Genomic DNA, 16,567 nt, shown 5'->3' on the forward strand with positions numbered 1-16,567 from the left:
TTCCCTCACGCTTGTGTCAGTCCACCTGTCACACAGAATCCCAGACACAGTATCCAAGCTGAGTCTTTGTCCTCATCAAGTGCGGACCCAGACAGGGGGCCGTGTCCACTGTGGGCCAATTTGAAGACACCCTCCCCCCCAGTACCTGCACTTCCAAACAGCCAAGGCCAACACAAACAAGAGAAACCTTGTTTCCTCTGCAGGAAGCTCGGAAGAGAAGCAAAGTAAGAAAGGGGGTCTCCTGGCTGAAATGGCTCCAACCGGGGTTTTCTGTTTGCCTTCCAGGGCAGCCAAAGGAATCGTATTAACGAGTCACTTGGGCAGGACAGCTACTGAGTTTGCATGAGGCCTTTACATAATTCTGTTTGTTGTTTGAGGCACAGAAATAGGCAAGCCCCCACCTAAAGCTACATTTCAGCAAATCACCAATACCTCCCTGCTGCACACTGCGGGGCGGGGGAAGGGGGGCAGAGGGAGTGGGAGGGGGGAAGGATGTAATTAACCACTGGGTGTAAGGGCCTCCCAGCAAGACACAGTGTGCAGCCAGCCTAGCTCTGTTGCATGCACCCAACACTAAGCTCTGTTTCTTTTCTTTCTTGTTATGATTACTTTTTTTTTTTTTTTTGCCCCCCAGCCAAGGCTGAAATCCCTAACCTAAACACAGCTGGAGGGCCCGGAAGGTCAGCCATTCAGTGGCACTTCTGTGTCTGAATGGCCACGCGCTGCCCAGAGCCTGGAAGCTGTTTGAGCCACTGCAAGAGGGGAGAATGGACTTGCACCCCTCCTCAGTCCCCACCAGCCCGCAGCTGGGCCGGGCCGCACGCCGGCCTCCTCGGCTCTGTAATCTCAAGAAGCAGCAGCCGTAAATCATTACATTAATCATCCTTTGGCAGCCAGAGCCGAGGCGGGCTGGTGCGTCCAGTTCTCAGCACAGGTTCTTGCTGTTTCTAATGAGGCTTCATTACCAGGTAAGAAAAGACTCCGCTGGCCCTCCTGACTCCGACTCCGCCAGGGCCTTATCTAACTCAGGCTTCCTGGCAAAACACCCGGTGCAATTACACTCTGGCGGGGCCAGCGACAGCAAGGACAGGTGGCTGGGAGGCTGCGGCTGTGGGGCCGCAAGGACAGCGCGGTTGCTCTGGAGCCGACCGACCGGAGAAGGCTGCGGTGGAGTCCTCCGAAAACAGGTAACGCCACTGGCCTCCAGCCTCGCTCCCAATGAGATTGCCAGAACATTCCTGGGCTGTCAGACCAAGGCGCTAAGTCTCACCTGCATTATCATCTGTAACACTCCTGAGCACCTACCGGTGCCCAGACATTCTGTTGGGCGTGGGGATTCCAGCATCAAAGGGAGACACGCAAGCATGTCACACTCGCGGGCCACATGCCTGTCAGACTCGCTGGGGAGTCCAGGTGTGCACATAAAAGCAGACACAGAGCAAAGCAGGCTGAGGCTCACGCTGCCGTGTGCATGACCCCATCAGTGTGTCACAGACGGCACGAAACAGACATCCCGTCAGGTCTTTGTTGATGTTGGGTAAGGTGATTCAGCAAGAAGCATCAAGCACCGTGCTGGCGTCTGATTGTCTCTATACCCTGCAGAGAGTCTACATTTTTGCAGGTTTATTGAGATAGAATTGACATTCGGCACTGGACAGGTTTAAGGTCCATTGTGAAATGATTACCACAGTAAGTTAACATCCATCATCTCATAGAGATAAATTTTTTTTTTTTCCTTGTGATGAGAACTTTTTTTTTCTTTTTCTGTGTGATGAGAACTTTTAGGGTTTACTCTGTTAACAACTTTCCTAGGTACCATACAGCAGTGTTCACTAGTCATCCTGTGTACAGTACAGGCCCAGTACTTATTAATCTTCTCACTGGAACTTTATACCTTTTGACCACCTTCCCCCAATTCCTCTCTCCTCCTCCACACCCAGCCCTGCTTCTGGTAACCACAAATCTGGACTTTTTTTTTTATATGAGTTTGAATTTTGTTTTTAAGATTCCACTGTCTGACTTATTTCATTTAACATAATGCCCTCAACGTCCACCTATGCACCCAACTTGTTTCAAATGACAGGATTTCCTCCTCTTATGGCTGAATAAACATCCAGTGTGTGTATATACATATACAAACATACATAAAATAACACAACTTCTTTATCCATTCGTCCGTTGATGCAACACTTAGATTGTTAACATGTCTTGGTTATGGTAAATAATACTGCTTAATGCTGCTATGTTCGCGGGGGCACAGATAGCTCTTTCACATAATGTTTTCATTTCCGTGGGATATGTTCCCAGAAGTGGAATTGCTGGAGAATGTGGTAGTTTTAACGTTTTGAGGAAATTCATACTGTTTGCCATAGTGGCTGTACCGGTGTACAATCCCCCCAACAGTGCACAAGAGTTCCCTTTTCTGCATATCCTCGCCATCGCTTATCTCTTACCTTTCTGATGATAGCAATTCTAACTGATGTGAGGTGATGGCTCATTATGGTTTGATTTAGATTCCTCTGATAAATGAGTGATATTGAGCACCTTTTCATGTACCTTTTGGTCATTTGGATATCTTCTTTGGAAAAATGCACCCATTTTTTAATGGGATTGCAGTTGACCCTCAAACAATTCAGGTTAGGGGTGCTGACCACTCCTTGCTGTGCAATCAAAAGTCCACATATAAGTTTTGACTCCCCCAAAACTCAACTAGTTGGCCCTCAGTATCTGCAGGGGATTGGTTCCGGGAATCTCGTCGGATACCAACATTTGTGGATGCCCAAGTGTCTTAATATATAAAATGGTGTAGCGCCCTAGCTGGTTTGGCTTGGGGATAGAGCATCGGCCTGTGGACTGAAGGGTCCCAGGGTTTGATTCTGGTCAGGGCACATGCCTGGGCTGTGTGCTCGACTCCTAGTGTGGGGCGTGCAGGAGGAAGCCAATCAATGATTCTCATCATTGATGTTTCTCTCTCTCTCTCTCTCTCCCCTTGCTCTCTGAAATCAATAAAAATTAAAAAAAAAAAGATCATGAAACTGTTAGGAGGCTGGAATATTATGCATTTCTTTTAAATGCATGTTTCAGTTTTATATAGTATCAATTGTGTCTATACTAAAAAACAATTATTAGCACAGTTAAACTTTTTCCCTTTTTCTCTCCCTCTAAATATTTTTATCCTATCATTTTTACTGTATCAGGGTTTATTTTATGCACATTCTTTTCTGCAACCCATAATTCATGTTGTTGTTCAGCCTTAGTCTACCTATAGTTAAACGAACTTATATTTAAATGGATACTTTTACCCAGTATTTTCATTCCTGGATTCTTATTTTGCGTCATCTCTTGTCTAAATACATTTGCCTTTAAGGAGTTAGTTCTAAGGGTTGATGTCTGACAGGTGCTTCACCTCCTGGCTTCTTTCATGTTTGAGATGTCTGTTTCTGTTATATTTTATGAAGAACTTGACTGGGCACAAAGTCCCTGGGTCATACATTGTTTCCCTCAGAACTTGGCAGATATTGCTTCATAGTTCCTTGGATCTACTATTGTGAAAAGTCCAAGGCCGATCTAACTCTTTACCCCCTCTCTTCTTCCTGGAGACCTGAATGTTTTTCTTCCTGCTTCAAGTTCTTAAAGAAATCAGAATATGGACTGCTCTCATTCCTAATCAGCTTTTCCAGTTATGTGATATGTTGTCTCTGCCTGAAAATTCTATTATTCTTTGATTTCAAGACAACTTTTTAAAATTCTTTATTGATTAAAGTATCACATATTTGTCCTCATCCCCCCATTCCCATCCCACACCCCTCGCCACATGCCCCCAACCCCCTGTTATCCTTAACTGCTGGTTAGGCTCATATGCTTGCACACAAGTCCTTTGGTTGATCTCTCCCCTTTACCCCCACCTTCCCCTACCCTCCCTCTGAGGCCCGACAGTCTGATCCATGCCTCCTTGTTTCTGGGTCTGTTCTTGTTCATCAGTCAAGACAACTTTTTTGTATCATGTCTCTGTGTAGTTTTTCTGTTCCATTTGTTCACGTCTTTATTTCAAAGCCATCAAAGGATCATCTTTGCTCTCGTCTATGTCTTTCATCTTCTCTCTAGTTTGAAAAATCTTTTTCTCTCTTTTCTCTGCATTTATTGTGACTATCTCAGGCCTCTCCACCAAAGTTTGACTTCCAGCCATGACTACTCATAACTACAGAGTGGGGTGAAAGTAAGTCTACAGTTGTGAGTACATAAAACACAGTTTATTCTTGTATATTATTTATTTATTATTGTATTTTTTCTTTTTTTTTCTTTTTTTGAGAGAGAGAGAGAGAGAGAGAGAGAGAGAGAGGGAGGGAAAGACAGAGAGAAATATTGATGTGAGAGAAACACATCGATTGGTTGCCTCCAATCAGAGCCCGGGCCAGGGAGGAGCCTGCAACCAAGGTCCATGCCCTTGACCAGAATCGAACCCAGGACCCTTCAGTCCACAGGCTGATGCTTTATCCACTGAGCCAAACCAGCTAGAGCTTTTATTGTATTATTTTTCATACAAACAACTGTAAACCTACTTTTGTCCCACCCTGTATATTGAGTTTATTAGATACCTAATAGTATTAAACTTTTCTTTCACTCTGCAATATGCTCTTCAACCCATTCTGTTGTCTTAGCTTATTATCTCATAGATCTTATTATATTAGAATAATATTCTACATGTTCATGTTCTTATAGTGCAAAGCACTTACGGAGAATATGCCTGTTTCCGTGTGGTATTTTCATCTGTACTGGTACTTTTGTATGCCATTTGTATTCTAATCATTTGCTCAACATATAGCTTCTACTGCAAGACAATGTTTTGATCTGGCGATACCACAAAACAAAATAAGTTCTTACTTTCATTGTGCTTACATTGTGTGTGTGTGTGTGTGTGTGTGTGTGTGTGCTTGTGTGTTGTGTATACATAGCATATGTGTTTTGGGGTTTGCAATGATACGTTTATATAATTACTGTGTCATTTCTTGACATTTTTCTGTTAGTTAAAACTGGCTTGTGCTGCCCAGATCTTTCATTTCTCTAATAAAGTGAGATTGAATTTTCCTTGACATTTATTTTTTTCACATCATCTGGAACCAGTTTGAATTCCCTTCAGGGCTTCAGATTAAATTATCCATGTTGAGTTTAATCCACTTTTCTGTAGCCCTAGAATAGAGTTGTTGTGATTAAATTTATGGACTTCAACCTTACAAATGGGAATTCAGTTTGTTGTCATAACAAATTCTTCTCTATAAATTTAATTTCTAATTACAAATTATATAACTACATTTTCAAAAAGTTTTTAAAAAAGAATAAAGCCACCTATATATGATTCTATTGGAAAATAATTTTGTAACTTTTTTTTTAGTAACTGGACCATTACCTAAAAATGAAAAAGCTGAGGAACCATTAGAACAAGCCCATGGTTTCTATGGTAACCTGTAAATGCATCCATCATATGACTCTGAAAACTCTTTATTGACTGTTGAGAAGCAAACTACTAAGCTTTTCCTAACAGTCCCATACAAATGAGCAATCCTGAAGGTATCCCATATCTTAGTTGTATTTCATGACAAAAAAAATAACCATTTTTAATGTCTATGTACAAGTGTGATTTCATTTGTGTCCAAACTGGAAATATGGCCTCCACCTGCTCCTTTGTCTTCCTCTCGGTCATAGATCATGTTGGTTTCTTGGGTGGAATGGAAAGGAGTGTTGTCAAGTGTCAGAAATAAAATATTTCCGCTGTAGGCTTGTCTCCAAAACCAAAGGAGAAGGCAAGAGCCGGACCGTTAGCAAATTCAATAGGCAAAATGGCCGCAAGCATCTGCAGAGAAACTTTTCGAAGGGGCCTTACAGACTCTCAAAGGAGCCTAGCACAAAACGATATCACCCATTCGGACTAAAGAACACTCCTGAACACAAGCAAAACAAAAAATAAAAAAATATCTCCAGTTTCCTGGCAACCAGGGCAAGAAGGAAAATAAAATAGGTGTCAGACTGCTTTTTGCCTCATAAAATGAATGTTTCCAAACTCTTGGAAGGCTCAAAATTTCTTCCCATCTTTGAACCCTGAATAAGAATTTTTACATGGATCCTTATGTATTGGATCACGGACGATGGAATACACAACATTCTCAGTAATCGTTTTAACAAATAAACTAGGAGAGATCTATTTATAACTCCTTCTTCTATGACCCCAGATAGGAAGACAATAAAGCAAGATGTAGTTTTATGAAGTCAGTGCTACAAAGGGAACTTGTAAGAGTCTTGTCTACATTAATGAATCCATTGTGCGACTTTGTTCTCACCCAGGGTTCTATTTTCCACTGCCTGCCTTTGTACGTTTTCTCTGATTCCGTTTCCCTCTCGGGGATATAAGCATCATCTGTTACAGGCCATTGTTCCACTCACCACTTTGACAGCCAGAACAGAAGGAGTAAGCTGTTGTCGGAGGCAGGTCTGGTGAAAGCAGGAAGCAGAAACCCTTTTTCCTCTGATGCTCTCTCGCCTCTCATGACCTTTACATCCGCCCTCCTCTGCGTCCTCGCTGCTCCCTGAGCTCACAGCTTCCCATGCCACGTCCTAGCCAGGCTTCCCTTTTCAAATATTGCCACGGCTTTGCGGTTACCTCCTCTTTATATTTTCTAGCAACACCTCTCTTTCTTCAGGGCTGAGTGCAGCAGCAAAAAGAAATTATGGCCCTGGCCGGTTTGGCTCAGTGGATAGAGCATCAGCCTGTGGACTGAAGGGTCCCAGGTTCGATTCTGGCCAAGGGCACATGCCCAGGTTGCAGCCTCGATCCCCAGTAGGGGACATGCAGGAGGCAGCCAATCAATGATTCTCTCTCATCATTGATGTTTCTCTCTCTCTCTCCCTCTCACTTCCTCTCTGAAATCAATAAAAAATGTACTTACATTTTTTTAAAAAAGGAAATCATGGTTATCAGTCCAGGTTCAGTCAGAGACAAGGAACCACAATGAGCTCTGGGATCGGGGGTTTGGAATTAGACCTTACACAATGATGGGAGGAGCTGGGACGTGGCCGTAGGGAAGATGGAGTGAGATCAGAGTCAGCCTGCCAATCTGCACATCTGCTGTCGAGGTGGGGTGCAAAGGGAAAGCGGGTAGAGGAAGCCGTAGGAAGCTGTTGCCGGCGTTGGCTGTGGGCCCACAGCCAGGCATCCTGGGATGGGCCTGGGCTGCTGTTGGTCACCAGGGTCCGTTCTCGCTAGAAGACCTGGTCTCGGAGTGCAGGAGGGCCAGGGCAGGCCGGCACCGCTGGCGCCTCTGTGTGTCACTGCATCTGACCGGGAAGGCATTCTGAGAGCAATGGCGGCTGCTTCTCTTCCATCACCCACATTTCATGCGAGTTCCTCTTTTGGCCAGCTCTCCGCTGCAGCCATACAGGAAGGGCATTCTGGAAACGCAGCTTCCAGTTTAACCAAGTTGCCAATAGAACAACTCAGTGGAGTATGTTTTGAGAAATTCATAGAGTTACAAATGCCTGATGTTCTCTGCAAACTCCCCTCAGAAGGATACTTGACAGTGAGGAAGAAACTTATTCATTCAAAGGAGTCTCAGGCACTGGCGGGCCAGTAAGGAATATATTGGGAGGGACATAAGGTCCCTGCTGCCCTTGTTGTGTGCTCCAGGCTTTGCAACTTTCCCACCAGCAAATCCCTAATCACCGAGGGCAGTCCATGTAGACTCCAGAGGACTGAGCTCACAGCCCAGAGGGGCCCACCACAAGCTCACAATTTATTGGAAACCTTCTATGTTACCTTCATTATTCCTGCAAACCTTGTGCCTTACTTTGGAACATAAATGTACTTGTTTTGGTAGGCAGATACATTTTAAGCTGCTTGGGAAACATATCTCTTAACTTTTGCTTCCCTAACCATTCAGTTGCATGAAAAAAAAAAAAAAAGCTGCATCCATTTATCCTATGGCTTTGAAAGCCCCAACCTTATCACCATGAGTCCCCTGGAAAGGGCAAACCCAAGGCTAAGAAACATGGACGTTCCCTGGAGGCTGAACCAATCAGCCACTCCCCTCCAAACATGCAAAGGTTCCGACTACTCTAATTGTTAGATGGGACAGGGGTCTCAAGGTCTGGGCAGTCCTAAAAGTTATGTGTTGCTGAATGTTGCATAGTCCTCTGTAGATGCAGCTGGAAACAGAATGAGCTGGCAGGAACTCAACCAATGAACTAGCCAACGGCAAAGAAGAAATCAACATGTAATTGACCTAACAGTGTACACAGGTAATGACTCAGCCTTCTGGGAGACAGAGCTTTGGACAAGAACCCCATCTCCTTTACTCCTGCAAAGTAAATGAAACTACCTTGTAGCTGTTTTTGAGTAGAGCATCCCAAGCTTGGAAACCCTTCAGTGCCATAACATCAGGGTCAAGTCCAATCTCCCTAACCCAGCATCCAAGGCTCCATGATCTGGGCTCACCAAGCCCTGTCTGGTTTCCTGTCACTCATCATGTACTTTCACCTCCCGAAGTCTCCCTTCCAGCACACTCCCGTGAGCCCCTGACCACCTATGCTCTTGCTTCCATACCCTTCCTTGTGCTAGTCCTTTCCTCCGCCCCATGCCTTTGCCTGAAAAAACCTTCCTCAGTCCTCAAGACCCAACTCACATGCCTGTGACAGCCCTGGAGCACCCCCGCCCCGCACTTTTATTTGTGCCATTAGTGCAGCCCTTTCCACTCTGTAATACCTGTTAGTGTTTTGCCTGGTTTCCCAGGTAGCCTGTGAGCTCCTCAGCGGCAGACACTGTCAGAAGGCCATTTTCCTCTTTGTACTTGCAGTTGGATTTGGAAGAATCACAGGAAAAACCAGCCATGGTGACTCCACTGTCCTCTGCCAGTGAGTGGTACAAGGTTGGACGCATGACTCAATTCTGGTCATTTGGGATGTATAGACTACACACCAGGAAGCTGAACCAAAAGTTTCATGTATCAGTACTTACCCTTACTACATATAATTCACATCGGTGTTTTCTATTCTATTTCATTTGGTTCTATTTCCTTTTTCTAAATGCCAGTTGTAGCCCAACAGAGCTCATGAACCATCAATATCTTGTGACTCATAGCTTGAAAAAGCTTGCACTCCACTCTCATACTGTTTGACAAATATTTGTTGAGTGAATGGCTTGGGTGTAGAGACAGGATAGGGACATCACCCAACACAAATATATTCAGTCAGATAACTATCAGTTTCATCTGTCTCTTTTAACAACTGAAATAACATGAAAAGGAAACGTGTTATTTTAGCAAGATGATGCCAGAGGCTTATTGAATATTTTAACGTATCAGTTTCCTAGAAAGAATGTGGTACAAGCTTTGATTTTACATTGCTTTGTCTTGAATAAGTCTTAACATTCCATCCTTCTTCAGCAGTTCTTAAAGACAGGGCATGATAACATGCTCCAGAAAACTCAGGAGCCCATGGGGCTAAAATGAGACAGCTCAATCTCTTAGGTCTGTGTTGACTCTTTCCTCCTCAATTCATCAAACATGAGCCTTTCTCTGGGTTTCCTTAACTGTGTGCTAGGGGGAAATGTGAATTTCAAGCTGGCTAAGTAGATAAATAGTGGCTACCAAATTAGTCACAAAATGCAGATCAGGCGATTTATATATGCTATTGGGCTGATTTAATATCATTCTGATGCCTGTAGGCTTCTGAACCCCTAAACAAAGATGCTAATACATAACTAGATCTTCTCAAATGACACTGAGGGGCTGGCTGTCCTGTCCATCTACATTTGGGGATCAGTCTAGATAATGAAAAACCTTCATTCACTAGGAACCTCTGATAACCAACTGTGCACTCACTGTACATTCAGCTGGCTTCACACAGCCCTTGGTCAATGATGGATGAATAAAGGCCTGCAGGAAGGAAGGAAGGAAAGGAAGGAAGGAAGGAAGGAAGGAAGGAAGGAAGGAAGGAAGGAAGGAAAGAGTGTTATGATCTCAAATTAAGGAAGAAGCTAGGAAACCCAAGCTCTCAGCTCAGAACAGGAAATGAAACAAGAAGAGGAAGGGCAAAAAACAGTTGAGGATATAGGGCCATGGTGTAGTGGGAAGGGCTCTGAACTGGCAGGTGGAGGGTATAAGTTCTGTCAATCTTGGTGTCTAATCGATGATTCTCTCTCATCATTGATATTACTATCTATCCTTCCTCTCTTGGAAATCAATAAAAACAGTTTTTAAAAAGTATACCATGAATAAGGGGGGAGGGACTACTGTGGTATAAAAAAGAATATCTACAACTACCTGGGCAGGGGGGACTATTAAAACGCTCCTCCTTTTAAAGTTACATATGTATGTGCGGCTGGCATTTCCTTATGCAAAGGCATGATGAGAAAGAACCTAGGACCACCACACGTCAGGACAGTCGGTGCCATTGTCTTAACTCATCCTGAGCTGCCACCATTGCTTTGGCCCCATCAGCGTAAATACAAACACAGTGAAAAAGGAAAATAAAGTCTTAGTACTAAATTGAGAAAGGTCTAACCTCACACATTCCCTTAAATAAGTGGGGAAGCACTCCACTCCCTAGTGTTCCTGGGCCCATACTTTGAGAACCACTCAGGAGAGTCTAGGCAGCCTTAAGCTCACACACTTCTCTCTCTCTCTCTCTCTCTCTCTCTCTCTCTCTCTCTCTCTCTCTCTCTCTCTCTCTCTGTGTGTGTGTGTGTGTGTGTGTGTGTGTCTGTGTCTCTCTGTGTCTCCCTTTCTCATTGGTTGTCTCAGTTTAGTCATTGGCAAACCCTGGAAGAAGTAGATTCAAGGTAACACATTTGGCTTTCTTTGAGATCTTCAGAAGAAATACTGAAAATATGAGCCAGATTAATATCTTTCTCTTTCTCTGATGACCTAGTCTATAAAAATGATACATTTTGGTATATTTTAGTCATGTTTTATGAAGTCTCTTTTTCCTCTCTTTTTTTCCTGCCATTTTTTTAATGTCCTTGTATTAGTAAGAATAGTGTTGCCCCAAAATTATCAGGATTCCTGAACTTCATAACAGAAATTCCAGCAGTCCCAAAGGCTTCTGGGAAATTCTTGACCTGAAAGGGAAAGGAAATTCCCTTCTCCGGAAAAGCCTCCTGAGTATTTCTATCTGATTAAAATGGCCACATACAGCTTGGGCACAAGAAAACAAAGCCCCACAGATGGGGATTCCAGGCCTTCTATTCCTCTGTCCCCCTACACACACACACCTGGAGAGGGGTCATTTTCTCTTTTTTCTGCTCTTTTCCTACTCCCAGCTTTCAAACTGCTTTCTGACCCTGGCATTTGATTATCTCTCCTCCTTCTTGGTTAAACTGACTATGGAAATTTTACAAGATTCTGTCACTTAATCCTCTGGTATGTGTCATCTAATCTTTTTTATTGAATTTGTTGGTTAATAAAATTACACAGGTTTCAGGTGCACAGTTCTGTGATACATCACCTGCATATTGTACTGGGAGTTCACCACCCCGAGTCAAGTCTCCTTCCATCATCATTTATCCCCTTTACCTTCTTCTACCTCCCCCGCCCCCTTTCCCTCTGGGAATCACCCTACTGTTGTCGGTGTCCATGAGTTTGTTTGTTGTTTTTGGCTTAATCCCTTCACCTTTTTCAGCCAGTCCCCCCAACCCCCTCCCTGTTTAGTTATTCCTGTTGGTTTGTGAATTTGACTTAGACCTGTGGTATTTGCTATTCTTCACCTCCTATGCCACCAGCTTTCTTAAATAATCTAAAAATTAAAAGCCTTCATCAGCTCCTCACCCATGCACCTGTGGGAGACCCTTTCTGTAGTGTCAGCCTGGCTCACCCCACCCCTTCCTGAGACGGCCTCTCCCACCTTCAGGAATGGGGCCTGGCAGCCAGTTTTTCATCAGGGACTCCGCCCTCCCCGACCACAGCTGTTCGGGCCAAGGGTGGACGCCTAACTCAAGACGGTCAATCCCAAGGACGTGGAATCGGGCCTAATAAATGAGTCAGGTTTTTTTGGCTCTTCAGTCAAAGATGGGCCAGCTCAGGAGCTGTGGGTGGGCAGAAAAATCTAGACGGCTGACCTATTGTGGAGAGGTAGGAAGCAGGTGTGCAGAGAGGAGAGACAGAGCCCTTGAAGATTTGGAGAGTCAGAGGAAATCTCTGCCTTGGTTCCCAAAGTCTCTCCAGCTCCTTGTCCCAGGCCTGGGGAGACCCAGTTTCCTGTGGGTTTCAGAAAAGCCCGTGTATGCTCCAGAAGACTCCCCCTTTTGCTTAAACTGGCTCCAATTTGACCAAAAACCACATTGCCCCTACTGTCCTTCAAGACTAGGTCCAAATGACCCCTGCTCTAGGAAGACTTTCCTGACCCTTTCAGCCAGAGTGACCATTTCCTATCCAGTATTCCTATACTACCACATTCCCCTGTCCCTCCGCAATCACCCTAAGCAACCATGGTCACCCTACTGGATAAACTACCACATTCCCCTATATACTACCACATTCCCCTGTACCACCACAGTCCCCCTACAGTACCACAGTCACCCTATAAACTACCACATTCCCCTATAAACTACCACATTCCCCTTGTACTACCACAGTCACCCTACAGTACCACAGTCACCCTATAAACTACCACATTCCCCTATAAACTACCACATTCCCCTGTACCACCACAGTCCCCCTACAGTACCAGTCACCCTATAAACTACCACATTCCCCTATAAACTACCACATTCCCCTGTACCACCATAGTCCCCCTACAGTACCAGTCACCCTATAAACTACCACATCTCTCCTGTACTGCCACATTCCCCTTATACTGCCACAGTCACACTCCCATCACTGCCCTTGGGCCCATGAGCATTATCTGTTTTCTCATCTGACTTGAGCCCTCCCATGACAGAGACAATGTCCCATTCAAACCCCTTCTCTGATGCTTAGAACAGCCCCTGGTACCTCATAGGTGCTAAATAGATCTTTTTGAATGAGTGGATCAGTGAGATAGTGAATCAGTGAACGGGGAAATCACTTGACTATTATTCTCTCCCTCAACACTGCAAGTTTGACATTTTTTTAGCTGCTTATGAGAATTAGAACACAAGCAGCATGAGATCAGGCAGCCATCCTGTCACCAGTGCGGCCCCAGCACCCAACACAGCTCCCAGCAGGGCAGACAAATGTTTATTGAATGAATGAATCAGTTAGTAGGTATTCAAGGAAAGAAAAGGAGAGGGTGCTCGGGCGGCAAAAAAATCTAACTCTTAACCTCCTGGAAGTCCTTGCCCATGGATGGTAATTTTCTAAATACACTCCATAATTCTTGCCCTATTATTTGCATTCCTTTTTAAAGAAACGCTGCAGAGGAAATGAAGAGTTATAGACCCCGGGTTGCTCTACTCCCACCCCTATTACTGCATTCCTGAGCAAGGCAGATGTTCACACACACACACACACACACACACACACACACACACTCGTCCTGCTGTTAGTTCTTCCTCTTCCTCATTGCAGGAAAAATGCAATTCTCCAACAGTAACTCACCTTTCCTGCTGAGGAGCTCTATCTATCTATCTATCTATCTATCTATCTATCTATCTACTATCTATCTATCTCTCTCTCCTTCTCTTCCTTTCTCCCTCTCTCCCTCTCTCCCTCTCTCCCTATACTTTTTCCTTCTGATGAGTCTGGGCCCTGAAATCCCTTCCCCCACCTCTCACCATCCATTCTGACTGGGAGCCTCTGGTTCTTTGTCCCGGTGCTGGCTGAGGTGGGAGAAAGAAGTGTGATTCTATTAATTCTCATAACTGAGTGTTTACTGAGTGTCCACTATGCGTCCTGTCTGTTCAGGAGTTACTGGGAATATACACAGATGCCACAGTCCCTGTTGTCAAATGACTTAGCTTTATGGTGAAAATAAATATTTAAATCCCATGGAATTAAGAGCAACACCCTTGCCCCAAAGAGGTGGCTAAATGGGATTTTAAAGAGCTCTTCTCAAGGAGTTATGAATATATTCACAGAGCTAGATAAATTTAGACAAACCTAGAATGCTTGTAATAACATGGTATGTGGATATTAGATTGCTAAGACTGCCATACAAAATACCACAGACTGGCACACTGGGCGGCTTAAACCACAGAAATGTATGTCGTCCCAGTTCTGGAGGCTGAGAGTCCACGATCGGACTGTTGGCAGATTTGGTTTCTTCTGAGACCTCCCTCCTTGGCTTGCCACCTTCTCACTGTGTCCTCACACGGTCTTTCCTCCATTCGCAAGCATCCCCTGTGTCACTTTGTGTCCAGATTTCCCCTTCTTATAAGAAGACCAGTCAGACTGGATTAGGGCACACCCCAACAGAATCATTTAACTTGGTCACTTCTTTAAAAGGCCCCATGTCCAGCCCTGGCCAGTTTGGCTCAGTGGATAGAGTGTCAGCCTGTGGACTGAAGGGTTCCAGTCAAGGGCACATGCCTGGGTTGTGGGCTCGATCCCCAGTGGGGGGCGTCCAGGAGGCAGACAATCAATGATTCTCTCTCATCATTAAGGTTTCTTCTCTCTCTCCCTTTCCCTTCCTCTCTGAACTCAATAAAAATATATTAAATAAATAAATGACCCATGTTCAAATACACTCACATTCTGAAGTGCTGGGAGTTATGGCTTCAACATATACATTTTAGGGGGACACAATGCAACCCATTACAGTATATAATAACAAGCACATTAGAACCAACAAGAATCCTATATTCCTATATAATAAAAGGGTAATATGCAAATTGACCCTAATGGCAGAATGATCGGGAATAACCGGTCACTATGATGCACACTGACCACCAGGGGGCAGATGCTCAACACAGGAGCTGCCCCCTGGTGGTCAGTGGGCTCCCACGGGGGGGCGGGGGGGCGGGGGGCTCTGCTCAGCCACAAGCCGGGCTGATGGCTGTGAGCGCAGTGGCAGTGGCAGGAGCCTCTCCCGCCTCCTCGGCAGCACTAAGGATGTGCAACTGTGGCTTAGGCCCGCTCCCCGGGGGACATCCCCTGAGGGCTCCCAGGCTTCCAGAGGGATGTCTGACTGCCAGCTTATGCCCGATCCCCTGGGGAGTATGCCTAAGCCAGCAGGTGGACATTCCCTGAGGGCTCCCAGACTGCGAGAGGGCACAGGCCGGGCTGAGGGACGCCCCCGAGTATCTGATAATTGGATAATGATTTAACTCATCCAAGAAATAGATACTGAGTGTTCACAGAGCCAGGTGCTGACACACTGGGTGCTGATTCCTGTCCACAGTAGAGTGAGGGCAGGGGGTTAGACAAATTGTAAGAGAGTCAGGCTAGCATGGTGCATCCATGCACAGGCTCTGTAAGCAGACTTCCTTTCTTATGAAATTGCTAACTGGATGACTGTGTGAACTGTTTTAACCTCCCTGCACCTCAGTTTCCTCGTCTGTAAAATGAGGTTAATAATGGCACGCACCTCCTAGGCCTGTTTTGAGAATTAAATAGTTGTAAAGCACTTAGAACAGTAGCTGGCACATAGAACTATGTGAGTGGTAAATAAATAGATTTGTGAACCTCTAGAGACTCAGGCATTGAAAATGAGCTTTGAGACCTGGCCAGTGTTCTCAGTGCTTAAGCAGACGGCCTATGCACTGAAGGATCATGGGTTGATTCCAGTCAAGGGCATGTGCCTGGGTTGCAGGTTCAATCCTGAGTGCAGGAGGCAACCAATTGATATGTCTTTCTCACATCCATGTTTCCTCTTCTCCCCTCCCCTACCCTCTCTTTCCCATTAATGGGAAAAAATATCTTCAGGTGAGGATTAACAAAGAAAATTTGGTTTGTGGCCCTGGTTGAATAGCTCAGTTGGTTAGAGCTTCGTCCTCATAAGCTAAGGTTGCTGGTTTGATCTCTGGTCAGGGCACATTTAAGAATCAACCAGTGAAGGCATATTAAATGGAACAACAAATCTCTCTCGGTATCTCTCTATTGCTCTCAAATAAAGTTTAAAAATTAAATTTGACTCACCTTTTCTAGAATGTTATGTAAATGAAATCATAGAGTATAAACTCGTGTCTGGCTTCTTTTGCTCAATACAATGTTTTTGAGACTTGTCAGAGTAGTTGTGTGCATCCATAGTTCATTCCTTTCTGTGTACTAGTATCCCATTTATGGATGAACCACAGTTTCTTTATCCATTCACCTTTTTTTTTTTTAAGAGAGATCTTTTTTTTCTAATATTTTTTATTGGTTTTTAGAGAGAGAAGAAGGGAAAGGGAGAGAGAGATAAAAACATCAATGAGAGAGAAAGTCATCGATTGGCTGCTTTCTGCATGGCCTCCACTGGGGAATCGAGCCCACAATCTGGGCATGTGCCCTGACGGGAAATTGAACTGGTGACCTCTTGGTTCCTGGGGCGATACTCAACTGCTGCGCCACACCAGCCGGGCTATCTATTCACCTTTTGATGGACATTTAGGTGCTTTCTAGTTTTGGGGTATTGTGAATAAAGTTTGTTTTGTTTTAATTTCTGCAGTACTAATTTGATACTGGTATGG

This window comes from Eptesicus fuscus, chromosome 18 (genome assembly GCF_027574615.1).
Source record: "Eptesicus fuscus isolate TK198812 chromosome 18, DD_ASM_mEF_20220401, whole genome shotgun sequence".
NCBI lineage: Eukaryota > Metazoa > Chordata > Mammalia > Chiroptera > Vespertilionidae > Eptesicus > Eptesicus fuscus.